We start from the raw sequence: 21,028 nt of genomic DNA on the forward strand, positions 1-21,028 counted from the left end.
GCAGTGCATTATTTTCTCTGGCGTCTAGACCTTGACTATACCTTGGCCAAGAAATTTGTACCTTGATAAAATAATTGACTGCCCCTGGTGAAGGCAATGGACTTGACACCCACTGGGATGTCCCAACACCGGTACAAGTGCTAACAACATGGCTGCCTTTTAGCCATCGATTTTAATCGGGGCAATACATTGAAACAACCCCTGTTAAATCATTTCTCAGCCCGAGTCCTTCACCCACATTCCCTAGAGCATTGGGCCACCACGTGGACTTTTCATTTCCCACCTCAATTTCACAGAGACACAATTTCCTTTGCACAGATCCATGAACAGTGAAATCTTCCTGTGTCTCTGGTCTGAACCAGGGCATTCGATTCCAGTGAACCCTTCTCTCCTGCAATGGCAATGGTCAGACAGAGGGTTGTGGCACCTGCATCCCTGGCAGGAAGCTATTGGCTCAGCTCTTTCTTTCTGCTGCTGCTGTTAGTCCATGTAACATCAAGGGTGGAATGCAAGGCTGAGTTCACGCACCAGCCCCCTGAAATATTTCAGTGCCCCAGAGAAATCCTGCCCCTGGAACAATGTGCTGGAGATTTGACTAGGAAAGGGACTGTCTGAATTGTCAGAGTGGGGAATGAACAACAATCTACAGCAATGTCGTTCACACAAACACACTCTCATCCTGCTCCAGCTGGAAGGAAATGGGCAGGAATTCTCACTGTTCACCCAAGGGCACACTTACACTGATGCGCAGTCATGAGCGTGCTGGGAAGCTGGTCTGAGCAATTTGAAGTGACAATTCAGTGAGAACAGAATCATCATGTAGTGGAATAATTGTATGTCAAGTAGTTGTGGCCGAGTGGTTAAGGCGATGGACTAGAAATCTATTAGCGTCACCCGCACAGGTTCAAATCCTGCCAACTACACAAGCACTGTGCTGTTGTTATTATCACTCTAATCTTAGTGCCTGAGCATCCACAGTGCAAACTGGAGCCAGATCTACTTTCACTCTGTGGACACCTAAAATGCTGCTGTGGCATTGCTATAGCACTTTGGAGTAAACAGTGATTGGAGGGGTTTTCCCATCCCTGTAATAGCTGCATTGACAGAACAATTCTTCCTTTTCTTTACCACTATCTAACCAGGGCTTAGGTCACCTTAACTCTATGGGTTGGGTTGGGTTGGGTTGGGTTGGGGGGTTCACACCCTGAGAGACGTCACTCTGTCAGTTCAGTGCCCAGCGTACACCAGCCCTTAGATCCCTCTTGGTATTTCAATGCAGGCACTGACCTGTGAGAGGAAAACATCAGCTCACAAACACACAGACTGAATTCCCCACATTTCATCTCGCTGCACTTTCCAGAAAGTCACGAAATTCAATTCATTCTTGATAGGACAGAGAAAAAATAAGTGACACTAAGTTTTTGGCTTGGGTAAATAAAATTAAGTGTTTAATTAATATAGTACAAATCTGTACTGATTCCTCTAACTAACACCACAGTGTGAAACAGGAACAGAGACAAAGCTTGTCAGTGACGACTAATTTCGCAAATGATCTTCCCATTATTAATTTCCACGCTGCCCCCATTGGAGGTCTGGGCACCTCCAGTGTCATTGCTCTGCATTCACCTGCCCCTAGAATTGTTCTCGGACATTCGCCTTCCTCTGCAGCGTGGGGCTCGGGTCACTTGCTGGAGGATTCCCTGCACCTTGAGGTCTTTAAGCCACGATTTGAGGACTTCAGTAACTCAGACATAGGTTAGGGTTTTGTTACAGGAGTGGATGGGTGAGATAATGGTCCCTTCTGACCTTAAGTCTATGAATCTAGTCCCAAATTTTAGTCCTGCTTTGGGACAGTGTCTGTCATGCAAGAAACTGCCCAGTCTGCGCTAGCAGTGAGGCTCCCTCACTAACAGCTGAAATCAGGGAGAGCTGTGTGAAGTGCAGGGCCCCAGGGGTGCCTGAACAGGGGGAGAACAACACCCCAGGACTTTTAAAAATGGGAGGGCTCTGAAAGGAGGGCCCAGCCTCTGTAGCAGGAATGCAGGGCAGGCGAGTTCACGGCGGGCATTATGGGATACTGGTGGAGGCCATTATAGTGATATAATGACCAGCAGCATTTACACTGAAAATTTGTCACTTTAAGTTTGCTGCACAAAGCTCTAGGCCTCTCGTCAAGGTGGTTTTATTTTGTCACCAAAACAGGGCAATTTTGTCGCCAGACGTGGCATTGCAGTGTGTGCACCAGCCAAAAGCTGCCAACCGAGGAGCGTTGTGTGTTTTCACACACCTGAGCAATATAATGATGCTGAAATAACTTTGCAGTGCAGACCTGGCCAAAGATTCACACACACACACAGAGCTTGCAAGGAAAACGTCACCTGCTCCTCTGCTTTGCAGAATTCAAACACAAGCAAAGCTTGTCAGGCCCCAGTGGGGATGGCAGAGAGTCAGGTGTGGGCAGACAGTGTGTTTTAGCCACAGGCAGGCACCATGGCTTAGCTGGCTAAAGCACCTGTCTTGTAAACAGCAGATCCTGGGTTCAACTCCCAGTGGTGCCTTGTTGGTTAACTTTTAGGACACCTGGTATTGGCTACTGACAGAGGACAAAACACAGAGCTAGGTGGGCCTTTGGTCCAGCCCAGTGTGGCTGTTTAAACTGGGATTGAGGAGAAGGGTGAAGAGGAGCAGGCTCTGGTTGGGAGTGAGGAGCAGTGAGCATAGGAGGGACTGAGGTTGGGTCTGAGGGCACTGGGAACAGGGGGGACGTGGGTTTAGGCTGAAGAGCATCTTCATTTGGGGATCCAGCAGGACAGGGGAAGGCAGCAGGTGATTCTAATTCCTTAGGGATATTCTGTGTGTGTGTGTGTGTGTGTGTGTGTGCAGGGGAGGAACATGCTCTATGCCCAGAGGCCTTTATTCCTTCAGGCTGCAAGGACAGAGGGGCTGTCAGGAAGTTGCCCCTTCAAACCCAACAACACAAAAAGGCCCTTCTGAGGAAAGGAAAAATCCTGCAGAGAAAAAGTAACCTCCAAGAGGACTCCAGCAAGACAGTGTAAGATCTTGGGGAGTAGTTTATCACCTGACCAGGGACTTGAACCCTGGACCCTCAGATTAAAAGTCTGATGTTCTGCCAACTGAGCTAACCAGGCTCCCAAAGCGAAAGAGCAAGTTGGTGCAGAGGAGAAACTAGTCAAGAAAACAAGAGCGGGACACAATAGGGAAACCTGCTGCTCTCTCTGGCCTGGTCAACACTACGAGTTTATATCGAATTTAACAGCATTAAATCACATTAACCCTGCACCCGTCCACACAACGAAGCCCTTTATATCAATATAAAGGGCTCTTAATACCGATATCTGTACTCCTCCCCGACGAGGGGTGTAGCATTGAAATCGATATTGCCATGTTGGATTAGGGTTCGTGTGGCGCAATTCGACGGTATTGGCCTCCAGGCGCTATCCCACAGTGCACCATTGTGACCGCTCTGGACAGCAATCTGAACTCGGATACACTGGCCAAGTAGACAGGAAAAGTCCGTGAACTTTTGAATTTAATTTCCTGTTTGCCCAGCGTGGAGCGCTGATCAGCACAGGTGACCATGCAGTCCCAGAATCCAAAAAGAGCTCCAGCATGGACCGTGCGGGAGATACTGAAGCTGATCTCTGCATGGGGAGATGAATCCGTTCTATCAGAACTCCGTTCCAAAAGACAAAATGCCAAAACATTTGCAAAAATCTCCAAGGCTATGATGGACAGAGGCTACAGTAGGGACTCAACACAGTGCTGAAACTTAAGGAGCTGAGACAAGTGTACCAGAAAGCCAAAGAATGAAATGGATACTCACAGAGGGAGGGGCGACTGATGACTGTAGCTATCCCACAGTTCCGCACTGTCGAAAACCATTTACATTCTTGGCTGAGTTCCCAAAGCCTGAAAGGTCAAAAACATTGTTGTGGGTGGTTCGGGTATGTGTCATTCCCGCCCCGTGAAAGCTGAGGGATTAAAATTGTTTCTCACCTTTTTTCACTGTCACCGTATGTCTACTGGATGCTGCTGTGAGACACGGTGCTGCAGCGCTACACAGCACCATCCTCTTCCCTTCCCTGGCGGACGGCAGACGGTACAGTAGGACTGGTATCCGTCATCGCTGTCCCATGAGTGCTCCTGGCTAGCCTCGGTGAGATCAGCCGGGGGTGCCTGGGCAAAAATGGGAATGACTCCCAGGTCATTCTCTTCTTTAAGCGTCTGTCAGCACCATCCAGTAGACATATGGTGACAGTGAAAAAAGACTGAATGGGCTCCATGGTTGCCGTGCTATGGCGTCTGCCCAGGCAATCCAGGGAAAAGGGCACAAAATGATTGTCTGCCGTTGCTTTCACGGAGGGAGGATTGAGTGACGACATTTACCCAGAATCACCCGTGACACTGTTTTTGCCCCATCAGGCATTGGGATCTCAACCAAGAATTCCAATGGGCGGGGGAGACTGCAGGAACTATGGGATAGCTATGGCATAGCTACCCATAGTGCAACGCTCTGGAAATTGACGCTAGCCTCGGTACATGGACGCAAACCGCCGAATTAATGTGTTTATTGTGTCACCGTGTGCACTCGACTTTATACAATCTGTTTCCAAAAAACAGTTTCTGTAAAATCGGAATAATCCCGTAGTGTAGACATACCCTGAGATTAACAACTTTGGTGGCTAATTGAAAGGCTGATGATTCAAACCCAGGTGAAGATGGAGGTGTGTTTTTTTTAAGTGATGAGCATCCAGTACATTTTAACAGGCAGAAAAATGCCTCAATGCTGGTCTAGCCTCATTGGGCAAGCATAAGGAACACTTTTGCCGGTGGTATAGTGGTGAGCATAGCTGCCTTCTAAACAGTTGACCTGGGTTCAATTCCCAGCCAATACAGGGATGTGATATTCTCTCCTTTGGGAGCTGGTTTAATTTCAATCATGTTGTATCACTTTATCAATGGAATGACAGAATCCATGTGCTGTGGGTCACTCAACACACAATGAAAGAAGAAAGGGGTGGGACTATACAATGAGCTGTTGGAGTTATCCTGGCATTACAATGTTTGGTTAACTTCTTGAAAAAGTATTTCCTTTACTTCCCTCTCCCTTTTAGACTCAGAGCCTTTAAGGTCAGAAGGGACCAGTGTGATCATCTAGTCCGACCTGCTGCACCACGCAGGCCAAAAGACCCCACCCACCCACTCCTGTAATAGACCCGGGAGGGGAGGCAGCTCTGTGCACTGCCCCTACCTCAGGCAGCACATGGAGGCCCTCTGCTCCCCTCCCCCCATGGGTGTGCAGAGATGTGCCAGCAGCACTGAGGTGGCTCCCTGCCCACTCTGCCTCCGTCCCTCTGTGCCACTCCCAGAAATGGCCGGCATGTCCCAGCATCCCCTGGGGTGGGGGGAGTGTCTCCATTCATTGCCCCTGCCCCGAGTACCGACTCCGCAGCGCCCATTGGCCAAGTCACGCAGAAGAGCCGGCCGCCATAGGCCAACATCCAAGGGCAGAGGAAGCCAAGCCACAAGGCTTCAAAAGGTGACTGGCCAAGATCCTCTAGCTTTCCCCTGCTGATGCCAAGGCTTTTTCCTCAGCTCATTTCACCACCCTCTGCCATGCAGGGTTGGGGTTATCGCAGGTGTTACCCAAAATTGGGCCAGCCAGTAAGCAAAGGGAGGACTAATGACCCACCAGAGTTTGGCAGAAAGCAGCACATTTATTATACTGACAGTTAAGCTCAAAATAAGCAGGGCGGGGGGGAGTCACACTCGCACTCGCATACTCACGCTCCCAGGACAGGCACAGCGCTGGAGATGTCAGGATTCTGCAAGGTAAGTGTCCCACAGCGCAGCTATGGACGGTGCGATGAAGGTAAGTCTCCCTGAGGCACAATGAAATACAACGCAGAGAACCACTGGCCAGGCGCTCCGGGCAAAGGGCCTCACTGGAGCTACAAGCTTGTGAGTGCTCTCCTGAGCACAGGGCCCCTTCCCCTTTTAAGGGCCTGCACCTCATGGCCTGCGACTAGAGATGACTTGGCTGCATCTGGTTGGTCACACTCCACCTTGGGCAGTGTCCATGCTCTGGGTGCGTGAGTGCTGCCTAATTAGAGTCCCAGACACCTTGTCTACCTGGGAGCTCTTCTGCTCTTCAACCAGCCCATTCATCCCACCAGCATTCCAGGAGGGAGCGGGAGGGAGAAAGCCACTTCACAGGCATTCAGAGAGAGGAGAGGAGACAAAAGTGGGAGCAGGGGAAGTATAAGAGAACTTTTGAGCATAGAAATCACTGCTGCTCCTACAACAGCAGGGACAGGCCAGTAGGAGCTGGGAATAAGCCACCATGTTTCTGCCTGGTTTCAAACCAGGCACCTTTTGCGTGTTAGGAAAACATGATAACCCCTACACCACAGAAACTTTGCCACAAGGCTCTGCCCCTCCCTTTATAAGACCATAAGAATGGCCATACTGGGTCAGACCAAAGGTCCATCCAACCCCGCATCCTATCTGCCAACAGTGGCCAATGCCAGGTGCCCCAGAGGGACTGAACCTAACAGGTAACGATCAAGTGATCTCTCTCCTGCCATCCATCTCCACCCTCTGACAAACAGAGGCTAGGGACACCATTCCTTACCCCTCCTGGCTAATAGCCATTCATGGACTTAACCTCCATTCATTTATCTGCGAAAAGAACAAGGAGCACTTGTGGTGCCTTAGAGACTAACAAATTATTTGAGCATAAGCTTTCATGGGCTAAAACCCACTTCCTCGGATGCCTGCAGTGGAAAATACAGCAGGAAGATATAGATATACAAAGAACATGAAAAAATGGGTGTTGCCATACACACTATAATGAGAGTGAGCAGCTAAGGTGAGCTATTATTAGCAGGAGAAAAAAACCTTTTGTAGTGATAATTGGGATGGCCCATTTCCAACAGTTGACAGGAAGGTGTGAGTAACAGTGGGGGGACAAATAAACATGGGAAAATAGTTTGACTTTGTGTAATGACCCATCCACTCCCAGTCTTTATTCAAGCCTAATTTAATGGTGTCCATGTTGCAAATTAATTCCAAATCAGCAGTCTCTCATTGGAGTCTGTTGTTGAAGGTTTTTTGTTGTAATATTGCAACTTTTAGGTCTGTAATCAAGTGACCAGGGAGGTTGAAGTGTTCTCTGACTGGTTTTTGAATGTTATAATTCTCAATGTCTGATTTGTGTCCGTTTATTATTTTACGTAGAGACTGCCTGGTTTGGCCAATGTACCTGGCAGAGGGGCATTGCTGGCACATAATAGCATAAAGAGCTAAGTCAGCACCCGAATAGCACTTTTTTGGGCCTGCTGCTTCTCTGTCTGGGAAGTTTTTGTCAGCCCTGGCACACGAAAAGAGCATCATTGCAAGCACCCATGAAGGCGAGATGAATTTTTGCCTGCCTTGCTCAGCTTGACTTGCTTCCTTACCCCATTCCTGTCTCAGATCCTAGGTTACCTGGTGGCTGAAGATGGTCCATTGTCTCAAGCGGTGCCAGAGCCTGACACAGTGCCCCTGGGCAGCCTTTGCTCTGCACATGCTGGTCATGCACACTTGCAAATACTTTAAAGCTCCTGTCAGTAAGTTCTGGGGACAGTTGCTCACCTTCAGAGGAAGCTCCCTAAAATTGGCCTGTCTCACCTAGTGGTACATTGACCTCTGTTCAGATTGAGCCAATCTGTGGCCGCCGCCGCTGTGAGGGCAGCCACTGTTGCGGATGAAGCCATCCTGCAAGCACCTTCCACCTAGCCACCCACTGAAAATCCTGTAGGGTGTAAGGTGGGAGTAGAAGAACACTAGAGGGGGGGGCTCCCCCTTCCCCCACCATCGGCCATCCCATACCCGGTGCTGCACCCAGTGGGATAAAAAAAATACGGCCATATCGGAAGAGTCAGTTGCGTTCTGTGCGGTTGCCCCATCATTCCCCTCAGGCCTGACCTGCCCTCCAGCTCAGCCACTCACTGAAAATTGAAAAACAAAACAGTAGAGCTATAAAAGTCTTCAAAGCCCACCAAGCCCAACCCCTCTTCTAATACGGCAGAAAAGCCGCACTTCTCCTGACTAGGTAGGGATGTCCTATTGCCGCACAAGAAGTGGAAGGCCATTTAATGTGGCTAAATGTAAAGTAATGCACATTGGAAAAAATAACCCCAACTATACATACAACATGATGGGGGCTAAGTTAGCTACAACAAGTCAGGAAAAAGATCTTGGAGTCATCGTGGATAGTTCTCTGAAGATGTCCACGCAGTGTGCAGAGGCGGTCAAAAAAGCAAACAGGATGTTAGGAATCATTAAAAAGGGGATAGAGAATAAGACTGAGAATATATTATTGCCCTTATATAAATCCATGGTACGCCCACATCTCGAATACTGTGTACAGATGTGGTCTCCTCACCTCAAAAAAGATATTCTAGCACTAGAAAAGGTTCAGAAAAGGGCAACTAAAATGATTAGGGGTTTAGAGAGGGTCCCATACGAGGAAAGATTAAAGAGGCTAGGACTCTTCAGCTTGGAAAAGAGAAGACTAAGGGGGGATATGACAGAGGTATATAAAATCATGAGTGATGTTGAGAAAGTGGATAAGGAAACGTTATTTACTTATTCCCATAATACAAGAACTAGGGGTCACCAAATGAAATTAATAGGCAGCAGGTTTAAAACAAATAAAAGGAAGTTCTTCTTCACACAGCGCACAGTCAACTTGTGGAACTCCTTACCTGAGGAGGTTGTGAAGGCTAGGACTATAACAATGTTTAAAAGGGGACTGGATAAATTCATGGTGGCTAAGTCCATAAATGGCTATTAGCCAGGATGGGTAAGAATGGTGTCCCTAGCCTCTGTTCGTCAGAGGATGGAGATGGATGGCAGGAGAGAGATCACTTGATCATTGCCTGTTAGGTTCACTCCCTCTGGGGCACCTGGCATTGGCCACTGTCGGTAGACAGATACTGGGCTAGATGGACCTTTGGTCTGACCCGGTATGGCCTTTCTTATGTTCTTATGTGTTCGGTCTCAGCAGCACTCGTGGAGCAGAGGGAAATACCTGGCTGAGGAAATTCCCCACAGATGGGTCTTGAGCATGACAACCTTGTAGGTAATGACAAGGTCCACTTACGCCACTGGCCAAACCATTCCTCACAGGCCAGCAACCATTTCTCCCAGTTCGCGTTCCCCACCATGTCCCCAACCGAACGCTAGAAGGCCCAGCCATCAACCTGCCCACTCTTGCAGCCCTCCTCTTCCGCCCTGACTGATAGGGGGGAGTATTGAGCCTCCCTCCCTTAGGCCCTTCAGCATCCCTGGGGAACACCAACACTGCCCAAGTGACTTTGGGCCAGTAGGTCAACCAATAGGGCTGCCTCCTAGGCCAGGCTGCAGCCCAGCTTCAGGACTCAGCAGAAATGGCGCTTGCATCCCTATCTACAGAACTCCAGGCATGGCCAGGCTTCTGGATCAAACGTCCCCTCTTGTGCTCAAGTCACAACAGCTAGTGGGCAAAAGACAGGCTTTCATGGCATTTGAGAAAGCAAGATAGAGCCTTGGAAGACCCAGCAGGGTTTGTGGCACAGGGGGCACAAGGAATTGTCCTCAGATCCCACCGAGACTTCAACTCAGATTGCAGGATTCAAAGTCCCCAGTGCTGGCCCGTACACCATGGGACCAATAGGGAACCCCCAGACCTCTGCCGAGGATGACTCTGTGGGGGCAGCCCTGCATTTACTCACCAAGTTGTCATGCAGCAGTTTGCTGCAGCTCCCAGAGGCCTTTCTTAATCCAGACTGAAAGGCCAATAGGCATGTGAGGAAGTTGCCCCTTCAGTCCCAGGCAGTACGTGGCCCTTCCTAGTGAAAAGAAGTGATGTCAAATAACATCCTGGAGAGATTCTGTCTTTCATTTTGAGGGGAAACTGTTCCCTCTTCACCTGACCAGGGACTTGAACCCTGGACCCTCAGATTAAAAGTCTGATGCTCTACCAACTGAGCTAGCCAGGCTCACATTTAACAAAAGCAAATTTCATGCAGCAGAGAAACTAGTCATGAAAATGTGGGCAGGAAACAATACAGAAAACCTGCTACTCTCGCTCTCTTAGCAGTCCTAGCCCCAGCCTGCTCCTCCATCCGGCGCCCTGAGGCCTTATTCTTTTTTAAGTTAGCTATCAAATCCAGGAGAAAACACAGATATACGAAGCAAAACGAAATCACAAACAGAAATGTCATTGGAAATACAGAAATAAAAAAGGAAAATGCAATCCCCATCACTTTACCGTGTCGGGGCCATTCCTGTATCGAGAGCACCCGCTAAGGTACATGTGTGCTTACGAGAAAGCTGGAGGAACTCATACCACAGCCAGAACATGAAACTTGACTGCTTCCAGGTGCCGCAGTAAAACCCTTTCCCTGCTGTGATGTTGCACTCCGTGTGATTTTATGAAAATATGCTAATGAGTGTGAATATAAAGTGACTGGACTATGCTTCATGCAAAAGGTCTCTTGTAAGGTATCATTACAAAGCTTATAATCTACTGTGTGTGTTCATCCTATTTGTATGAACTGATCATTCTTGGATCTGAAACTAGAAATATGAACTATAACTCTGAGGTCCTGTTGTAATGATGCAAAGTGTGGGCCATTAGTAGTGGTTTGGACTCTTGAATGCTCCCATTAACCAGGACAACTGACTGGAGATGGCTCTGTCCTGCACCATCTGTGAGTCAGGCCAGGAAGAATGAAGGCTTGCGGGGGGTCTCACAGGACATGTGACCATGTCACCTGGTACAGGAATCCACCTTAAACCTGGGGCTCTTCCTCAGGAGAGAGACAAAAAATTCCTGCCTTGTGCCAAAGCTGTATAAGGGGTGGAACTGAACAAACATGGCTGCAGTCATGAGACATCCCCTAGCTACCACGTGAGCTGGAACAAGGGCTGTACCAGGTGAAAAGATTGGGCCCAGACAAAAAATAAGTCTAGTCTTTGCCTCTCAGTCTGTGCATATGGGACCTTTCCCTCCAGTGGTGGAGGATTCTCCCTTTTCATCTACTCTTGTCCCAAGCAGCACAACTGGTGGGAATCTTAAATGTACAGAGGAGTCTTAGGAGCAGAAAGCCCACCCAGACCTTCCATGCAATTGGCACTTGCCCCTCACTGAGCAGGATTGAAACTCCTGCAGGGTCACATCCTCTCTGGGCATGAGCAAAGCAGCAGGGTGAAAGGAACCTAGATATGCTGGGAATTGAACCCAGGACCACATACATGCAAAGCATGTGCTCTACCACTGAGCTACATCCCCAGATGGATGATGTGGGCTATAGGTTACACTCAGAGCCCTCCTGTTTCCAGAATATCCAGTGGCCTAAGAGCAGCATGAGGGACACATTCCCGGCTCTGAGGCCAAATCTGCTATCCTGGAGGCTGCTGGTTCTTGGGGGTCACATTTCAGCAGGGACAGATTCGATGTGTGGGGCAGAGAGAGTGGGTGCCCTGGACTCAGGGTGCAGAGATACACTCAGCCCTCTCCCCTGCTTTGGGTGGGGGGTGCTGCCACCCCCTGCTGGAAGGTAATGGGAGGGGAGGGGTGCTGTGAGTCGCTCACCGCCTGACCCTGGTGGTAGCAGTGGTGTGGGAAGCTCCAGGTGTTTCTAGGATCTGCTCTTTCCACCTGCCTGTAAAGTCCAGCTTTCCCCAGTACGTTCACTGCGGTGCAATTGGGTCACTGTTTCCATGGCTGCACAGCAAAGAATCACTCCCAGTTTCCCGTCTATCTGCGGCAGGATTAGCCTGTGTCAGTGATTAATGAGGTGGATCTTGTTGTAAATTGTTATTCATTCCCCACCTTGACAATTCACACAGTCAGATTCCCAGCACCTCAGTGATCCTGGTAGCAGGAGTTGGGTCCTGAGACTTTCAGGGTTCTTTCCCCCTCCTCCTGGAGTGAACTGAGCTTTTTCCCCATCCCAGACAATCCATGAAATAACAACAGGGGCATAAAGAAAGAGGGGAGGGACCATCTCACGGCCAGGGCTGGATGTGCCCAGGGCCCCCTGCTTGTCCATTGTTTCCATGGAATTTGGCCCCCTGCTTTGCACAAGGGACAGAGAAGGATCTTGCTGTTCCTGTGTCTGTGCAAGGAAAATTGTTCTTCCCTAGGAAAGAGAGGCGGGAAATGGCCCCATGGTGGGACAATATCCTCAGGATTAAGAGCAAAGGACTCAGGCTGAGAACTGATTTAACCCCACTTATCTATCCGTAGGGGCAGACTGCTGAGCGGGCAGCCGAGCCCTGAGTAGGGGGCGGAGCTAGGCTGAGGAGGGGGCCTATAAAAGCGGCCGCCCAGCCAGGCAGCGGCACAGGAGCCGGCGAACAGGGCTGCTAACAGGGGAGTTTGAGTGGGAGTTAGTTTACAGGGGGAGTCGGAAGGGGCAGGGGGTGCGGTGCTGTGTTCCCCAGGTGAGAAGGCTGATAGAGGCAGAGACAACAGCAGCCATGAGCCAAGCAGCAGGGGATACAATGAGGATGATCGCATGCAGCAGCTGCGGAATGTACATGGTCCTAGTGGGGGCACCGGAACAGAGGTATGTATGCATGAAGTGCCGCCTAATAGAGCTGCTGGAAGAAAAGATCGTAGGTCTAGAGATGCAGGTAGAAACCCTGGTAGAGATTAGAAGGGGGCTTGAGCAGCTGATGGAGCAAAGGCAAGCTGTGGCTGAAGGGGAATGCTCAGGGGTACAGGGGGAAGCAGGGGCTAAGGCCTGTGAGGGGGGAATGCTGGATGGGGAACATGGGCAGTGGAAGCATGTGATCGTGAGAAGCAGGCCGAGGAAAAGGAGAGCCAGTGAGGGAGAAATAGAGCTAAGGAACAGGTTTGAAGGTTTGGAGAATGAGGAAGGGGTACAGCAGGTGGTAGCTGATGGTGGGAGACCAAGGAAGAAGAGAATAGCGGCTAGTCCGATAGAAAGAGGGGAGGAGTCGATGGTGACAGCACCGACTTTGGGCCCCGGGAGGATGCAGGATGGCTTAAGGGGGACTACAAGGGAGGATAGGAATGGAAGGAGCTTGCAATCAGGGGGAACGGGGGATAGGTTAGCAGACCACACTGTCACCAGGCAAAGGCAGGTCTACGTGATTGGGGATGCCATACCGAGAAGGTTGGACAGGCCTGTGACCAGGGCCGATCCGGAGAACAGAAGGGTGTGCTGTCTACCGAGCGCTAAAATACGGGATGTGGACCTGCAGTTGAAAAGGATCCTAAAAGGAGCAGGTAAGAACCCATTGATCATCCTTCATGTAGGAATGAATGACACGGCTAGATTCTCGCTAGAGAGGATCAAGGGAGACTATGCCAGGCTGGGTAAGACGCTCAAGGAAATTGAGGCTCAGGTGATCTTCAGTGGGATTTTACCTGTCCCTACGGAAGGGCGACAAAGGGGCGACAGGATTGTGATGATAAATAGTTGGCTCAGGAAGTGGTGCTATAAGGAGGGCTTTGGGACGTATGGGCACTGGGAGGCTTTCGGGGACAGAGAACTCTTCTCACGGGATGGACTCCACCTGAGTAGGGAAGGAAATAGACTTCTAGGAGGGAGGCTGGCTCATCTGATCAAAAGAGCTTTAAACTAGGAATTCAGGGGAGACGGTTGGGAGATGTCCAGGCACTCTCCACGCCAAATTTAAACATTGAGAGGGAGGACAGCATACAGAGTTAATCAATGTGTGTTCTATTTCCCCTAAAACTGTGTGTTTTTTAGATGTGCTTGGGGGCCTGCTCTCAGAGAGAGAGACTGGTGATCCTCCCCTCTGGAGGGAGGAGGGAGCAGACTGGGAATATATCCTGAGGCCCTGCAGCTGGGTGTGTCCCTGCCTGTGCAAAGGTTTGTGTGAGTGCAGGGCCGGGAGCGAGCTGCATCTTCTCCCAGCAGCTGTGTGAGAGGGAGCCCAGGCTGGGGAGACAGAGGGCTCAGCGGTACCCCAGCTCCAAGTTGCACCCCTGGGGGCCTTTAAACATTAGGAACCATCAGAGTTAAGGTGACGTGTACAAACTTTGTGCAGTGCTGTTGTGCATGCGTGTTATGATACAGACTCCCAAGCGTGGCCTTGGGGTGAATTCCCTGCCCCCGACAGCATCAATTTCCTCCAGACCACCAAGGGAAGTGGTGCTTTCTCCATCCATCCCTTGATGAGGTGCCTTTGTGGAGTCTGCTTTGGTCCAAAACTTGCTAGAGTGCCATACAGGAGGCCTGGGCTGTGCAGAGGGGTCAGATGAGATGATCTAAGTGTCTCTTGTGGCCTTAGTCTCCAAATCTCAGCAAAACTGAGTGAGGCACATTGAGAGCCTCTGAGGTTTCCATGTGCTGCCTGCTTGATCCCCAGCACTAACCCTGAGTGCGTGGGGGTGTCACAGGGAGAGCAGCTCAAACATGCAAAGGGGCTGGCCAGGGCAGGACATTAGCCCTGCAGGGCAGGGGTGGGTGAGGCGGTGACATCACAAGGGCCTTGTGCAGCACCTCAGCTGATTGGTGAAAGGAGGTTGGGAGGCGGTGACCTCACAGAGCGTCCATGACAACAGCCAGGTAGGACAGGCTGCAGGGCTGGGGCCATCTCAGAGACCCCCGGGGCTTTGCTGCAGAGAGTCTCCTTCTGTAGGTCTCCCCAGCCTAGGTACGTGCTGATTAGGCCTCCACTGGATTCTTGTGTACAGTTCTGGGCATCACATTTTTGGAAAGATGCAGAGAAATTGGAGAAAGTCCAGAGAAGAGCAACAAGAATGATGAAAGTCTAGAAAACATGACCTATGAGGGAAGATTGAAAGAATTGGATTTGTTAAGTCTGGAGAAGAGAAGACTGAGAGGGGACATTACAGTTTTCAAGTACCTAAAAGGTTGTTACAAGGAGGCGGGAGAAAATTATTCTCCTTAACCTCTCATGATAGGACAATAATCAAGAGGCTTAAATTACAGCAAGGGAGGTTTAGGTTAGACATTAGGAAAAACTTGCTAAGAGTCAGGGTGGTTAAGCAGTGGAATAAATTGCCTAGGGAGGTTGTTGAATCTCCATCCTTGGAGATTTTTAAGAGCAGGTTAGACAAAGCCCTGTCAGAGATGATCTATATAATACTTAGTCTTGCCTTGAGTGCAGGCGACTGGACTCGATGACCTCTTGGGGTCCTTCCAGTCCTATGATTCTATGATCCAAAGGTCTCTACTTGCCTTAATGTCTACAAATCTCTGCAAAACTAAGTATGGGCCATTGAGCAGCCTGTGATGTTTTCATGTGTCGCCTGCTTCGTGTCCAGAAGTAACACTGAGTGAGTGGGGGTGTGGGTGTGACACAGCAGGAGCAGCTCAAAGATGCAAAGGGGCTGTCCAGGGCGGTGACATCACACTAGCCTTTACAGGAGCTGGGCTGATTGGTCAAAGGAGGTTGGGAAGCGGTGACCTCACAGAGAGTCTATGAGCAGGGGCAGGTAAAGAGGCTGCAGGGTGGGGAAATGGCTTTGCTGCAGGGAGTCTCCTTCTCAAGGTCTCCCCTTGAGGAGTGAGAGAGAATACAGGGTCACGCCTGTGAGCGCGAGGAGGAGCCTCCTTGGGGTTTTCCCCTTTCCCACTGCTAATTGAGTGAGAAGACAGACGTCCCTGTGGAGCAGAGAAGAGCCTCAGAGAGGTTTCATGTTGTTGTTTCATGTTGTCATAGGTTTCCTTCATATGGACTGCATGACCAAGTGGAATTGATGGCAAAACATTGCCATTATGCAGTAAAACATCTTTAAGACTCGTCTTCGATGAATCAACGAACAGTCTCCACTCATGTGGATTGTGAACGATGTTGAGGGCTGCCATCACACCATGGATGTTGTTGCAGGCTACAAGATGGCCTTCCATGAAGAAGAATGGGACAAGATCCTTTTGACGGTCCCGGAGCAGGCTACATGAGGAAATCAGTCCTTTCGTTGGACTTGCTGGCAGAAGAGCCCAGTGATGGTGCAGCTCCCCGAGCGTCAGTGACAAACGCAGCGCTCCTGCAACTGAGCTCTAGGGCTCGCTGCTGAAAGAAAAGCTTCACGAGTGACAAAGGGAAAAGGAAGGTGCTGGTCTTTAGCCAAGGGCAGGGAGCCCCACCCTCCAACACAGACCATTTCCCTCGTTGTCTGTCTGTGCTGGGGCAGGAGCAATAACACGGCCTCCTGCTTTTGCTATTGCAGAGAGTCGGTTCTGACGGTCTCCTCAAACCCAGGGTGCGAAACAGGCCTCAGAGCTGACTGGGTGTAAACAAGAACTACTCAGGTAGACTGTGTCAGCTGCGAATTCAGATGTGCCCCTTTCCTGGAGAGATGGACTGAGCTGTGAGGGGACTGGAAGCGGAGCTCCCAATGTTTAACTTGCACTCGTTCAGCATCTTTCCTGCGAGTGCCGTCACTGTAGGTTAAATCCTCCAGCCCAGGACTCCCCACCAGCTGTGGGCCTGACAAGCTTTCCCTGGGATTGGATTCTGTAGAACAGGGGTGCAGGGAACCAGCAGGTGCATCTGACTCCTTGGTGAGGTTTTGCATGCAAGATGTGTGTGTGAGTCTTTGTGTGTCGGAAGCAGTGAGTGTGGCACTCTCAGTGAACCGACAGAGGGCGACGGTGGTCAGAGAGAGACAAAGGAAGAATCAAGAGGCACCGATGGGCATAAGGATGATGATTGTGTTGTGTTTCATTCCTTAGATGTGGTGCCACCGCCCGTCCCTTTAGCCTTGTAGTTTACCAAGAGTAAAACTAAATATCTGTTGAGATACAAGGGAGTGTGTGTGTCCATTCCTGCTAGCTGCACAGGGGTTTGATGTTGCTGCTTTCAATCCTCCGGCTCTGCCGGGATAAGGAACAATTGAAGCCATCACTGAAGTGAAGGAGGGAGATGATTTTCTGACAGGGAGGGACGGCTCCTCTTAAATGTGTTTGGCAGGCAGCTTCCTTCCCAGGTCTGTCCCAACAACACCCAGTTGAAAAGGGACCCTCCCCAGCCCTCCTCAGCCCGATGAAAAGGAGCGAGTGAGTGAGCGTGGGGGAGAGCGAGCGACGGAGGGAGATGGATTGAGCGGGCTGGGATCTCTGCGAAGGGGCGGGATGAGGGTGTTCAGTTTTGTTGGGTCAGAAAGTTGGCAACCTCAGATCCAGGGGAAACAACTCAAAGACCCAACGAGTCTGGCCAGGGGCAGGACATCAGCTTTGAGGGGAGGGGTGGGTGTGGCAGTGACATCACAAAGGCCTTTTGCAGGAACTCGGCCTATTGGGCAAAGGTGGTGGGGAGGGGGTGACCTCAGAGAGAGAGAGACCCCGACATCAGCCGGGCAGGACAGAGGTGCAGGGCCAGGTCTGTCTCTGAGAGCCCCCGGCTTTGCTGCCGCAAGTCTCCTTCGGGAGGTCTCTCCTCGAGGGCTGAGAGAGAATTCAGATTCATGGATGTGAGCATGAGGAGGAAACACTGGAGTTTTCTCCTTTCCTACCATGGATTGTGCTGAAAAGAAACTTCCCTTTGAGAAGGTAAGAGGCTCAGAGACGTTTGGAACCTGTTCAGTCTGATCCACCTGGCGCAGGCAGCATTCTAGGCACAGACAGCGCTGGCTTCAGGTGGCAGAATTTGATTTCCTCCCTAGGTTTTGATGGTTGGAATCCCTGGGGACATTGGGGTTTGTCCTTTTTCGTTTCTCTTTTCCTCTTTCCTCCCTCCATTCCCCTCTTCTCTTGCTTCTTTTTTCCCTTTTCCCAGCTTCCTCCTCTACCGAGGAGGGATGTGTGTGGAGTGCGGCAGGGGAGGGGTATTGCTCTCATTGCAGAGGTCCTCACCAAGAGGTGGGGCTGGATCTGAGAGTGATCCCCTGTGATGGTGACCTGGGCCGTCCTTTGGGACATCTGGTGAGACCCCTCAGCCGCCCGCCCCTCAGAGTCTCAGTGGTGATTGGCCGAGCAGGGGGCTATCGTGAGCGAGGCGACTCAGGTCCTTTTGGTCTTTTTTCAAATCAGGCAAAGAAGTCACAACCAATCCAATGTACGGGATTAATCTTGCTGCTTCTCTCCATTAATTGTCTCTTAGCAGGTGATGATTTCCTCTAATGTTCTAGGTCTTCTAAAATACTTGCTGAATAATTCCACTGAACCACTGTTGGTCTGTAGCTCACTTGAGAGCACTTTCTTCTGATGAGTCAATGTATGAAATTCAAGATCTGAGAGAGAGTTTGAATGTCAGGAGCAGTGTTTCCTCTAATTTGCTATGTCCGTGTGCGGAATGAATTTTGCTGAGTGCACCAATACGGAGGTGAGGTGTGACACCTCACCTGTCTATTGGTGCTCATTCCAAACTTCATTCTGCAGATGGATGGTGTGTGGCAGGGTGAGGCTGAAGTGTTAGGAGTGTGGAGGGGTCTGAGGTAGGGCAGAGGGTGGGGTGAAAGGGCTCTGTCTGGGGGTGCAGTGTGTGGGGTGGGGTTGGGGATGAGAGGCTGAGAGCTGGAGTAAAGGGTTGGGGTGCAGGGGTGTGAGGGCTCCGGCTAGGGATGCGGGCTCTGGGTTGGGGCTGGGAATGAGGGGTTTGGGAAGTTATGCTTCAGTTTTCCCCTTCTAAACTTAAGTCCTGTCTAACCTACAGGACGCTATGGGAATAAGACACCATGCTTTGTGGTGACATGACAAGAGGAGAGGGTGTGAGAACTACAGCAACAGAGATGGCATTGGGGTTAGTGCCAGATTGTTTCAAATGTTGCATTCGTCTAATGACATTTAACAGCAACGCTTAGCTAACACAAAGGAGAAAGGAATTCTTTGCTAAAGATTCAACCTTCCCCTTTGGCCAACTCCACCCCTTCCCTGACTGGAGTGTGCTCACAACACCCCCCCCCCCCAACACACACACACACACACACACAAGCCCACAGCTGGGCACCCAGCACAAAGCAAGGGAGGGGGTTGCTTGGCTTACACTGGGCTACAATTTTTCAGAAGTTGTCTGCTTCAGAGATCAAATGTGCTATTTAGAATGTATTTTGATTTGCTCAATTCAAATATGACAATTAAAACAACTGATTGGCTTCTGTTTCTAAGATATTTAAGTTTTTTACATTTTATGTCTATGTATATTGTGTAGATAGCAGAGTTTTAATCATCAATTTTAAACCTAGGTCTTTTTGTGTGTTTATGGTTGCTTTACATGATAATATTTCACCTCTCCTGTTTATGTAACAATTTAAAAATCAGCAAAAGGGTTATCTAGCTTAAATGTATTAGGAAACAAAAGGCAAAAAGCTATTCTGTACATAGTTTAGTCCTATTCAGTGTCTACTCGGCGCTTCTTGGCTTGTCTCTTGTATTCATTAAATGGAGCATCTCTTGTCACTGTCCAGCAATAGTCTGCCAGCATTGATGGGCTCCATTTGCCCTGATAGCGGTTCTCCATTGTTGCAATGTCCTGGTGAAATTGCTCGCCATGCTCGTCGCTCACTGCTCCGCAGTTGGGTGGAAAAAAAATCTAGATGAGAGTGCAAAAAATGTCTCTTTAGTGACATGTTGCAACCAAGGCTTTTGTAAGCCTTGTGGAGGTTTTCCACCAACAACCTGTAGTTGTCTGCCTTGTTGTTTCCGAGAAAATGTATTGCCACTAAGTGGAAGGCTTTCCATGCCGTCTTTTCCTTGCCACGCAGTGCATGGTCAAATAAGAAAATAAGAACATAAGAAAGGCCGTACCGGGTCAGACCAAAGGTCCATCTATCCCAGTATCTGTCTACCGACAGTGGCCAATGCCAGGTGCTTGGTGGAGATTTTCTAGGTGTTGGTCTCTGTCTGCGGGGTTAGAGCAGATACGGTTGTAGCTCAGTGCTTGGCTGTAGACAATGGATCTTGTGGTGTGTCCGGGATGGAAGCTGGAGGCATGAAGGTAGGCATAGCGGTCGGTAGGTTTTCGGTATAGGGTGGTGTTAATGTGACCATCACTTATTTGCACCGTGGTGTCTAGGAAGTGGACCTCCCGTGTAGATTGGTCCAGGCTGAGGTTGATGGAGGGGTGGAAGCTGTTGAAATCGTGGTGAAAATCTCCACCAAGCATTCTCAAGACTACAGTACCCACACGAGGAAATAAGGAAACAGATCAGCAGAGCCAGACGTGTACCCAGAAGCCTCCTACTGCAAGACAAACCCAAGAAAGAAACCAACAGGACTCCACTGGCAATCACATACAGTCCCCAGCTCAAACCCCTCCAACGCATCATCAGGGATCTACAACCCATCCTGGACAATGATCCCACACTTTCACAGGCCTTGGGTGGCAGGCCAGTCCTCGCCCACAGACAACCTGCCAACCTGAAGCATATTCTCACCAGCAACTGCACACCATAGTAACTCTAGCTCAGGAACCAATCCATGCAACAAACCTCGATGCCAACTCTGCCCACATATCTACACCAGCAACACCATCACAGGACCTAACCAGATCAGCCACACCATCACCGGTTCATTCACCTGCACATCCACCAATGTAATATATGCCATCATATGCCAGCAATGCCCCTCTGCTATGTACATCGGCCAAACTGGACAGTCGCTAAGGAAAAGGATAAATGGACACAAATCAGACATTAGGAATGGCAATATACAACAACCTGTAGGAGAACACTTCAACCTCCCTGGCCACACAATAGCAGATCTTAAGGTGGCCATCCTGCAGCAAAAAAACTTCAGGACCAGACTTCAAAGAGAAACTGCTGAGCTCCAGTTCGTCTGCAAATTTAACACCATCAGCTCAGGATTAAACAAAGACTGTGAATGGCTTGCCAATTACAGAACCAGTTTCTCCTCCCTTGGTTTTCACACCTCAACTGCTAGAACAGGGCCTCATCCTCCCTGATTGATCTAACCTCGTTATCTCTAGCTTGCTTCTTGCTTGCTTATATATACACCTGCCCCTGGAAATTTCCACTACTTGCATCCGAAGAAGTGGGTATTCACCCACGAAAGCT

General features: G+C 49.9%; 3 non-coding genes across 3 annotated transcripts; 1 reads left to right on the top strand and 2 right to left on the bottom strand.

The window, feature by feature from the left end:
* The first annotated feature begins 2,484 nt into the window (after nt 1-2,484).
* Nucleotides 2,485-2,558, top strand: TRNAT-UGU. Its single transcript has one exon. It is a non-coding gene; the product is annotated as a tRNA-Thr (tRNA).
* Nucleotides 2,559-9,973: 7,415 nt separating this feature from the next.
* TRNAK-UUU lies at nt 9,974-10,046 on the bottom strand. The gene has a single exon. It is a non-coding gene; the product is annotated as a tRNA-Lys (tRNA).
* Nucleotides 10,047-11,269: 1,223 nt separating this feature from the next.
* Nucleotides 11,270-11,341, bottom strand: TRNAA-UGC. The gene has a single exon. It is a non-coding gene; the product is annotated as a tRNA-Ala (tRNA).
* Nucleotides 11,342-21,028: the final 9,687 nt, after the last annotated feature.

Source organism: Mauremys reevesii, linkage group 17 (genome assembly GCF_016161935.1).
Source record: "Mauremys reevesii isolate NIE-2019 linkage group 17, ASM1616193v1, whole genome shotgun sequence".
NCBI classification, from domain to species: Eukaryota; Metazoa; Chordata; order Testudines; family Geoemydidae; genus Mauremys; species Mauremys reevesii.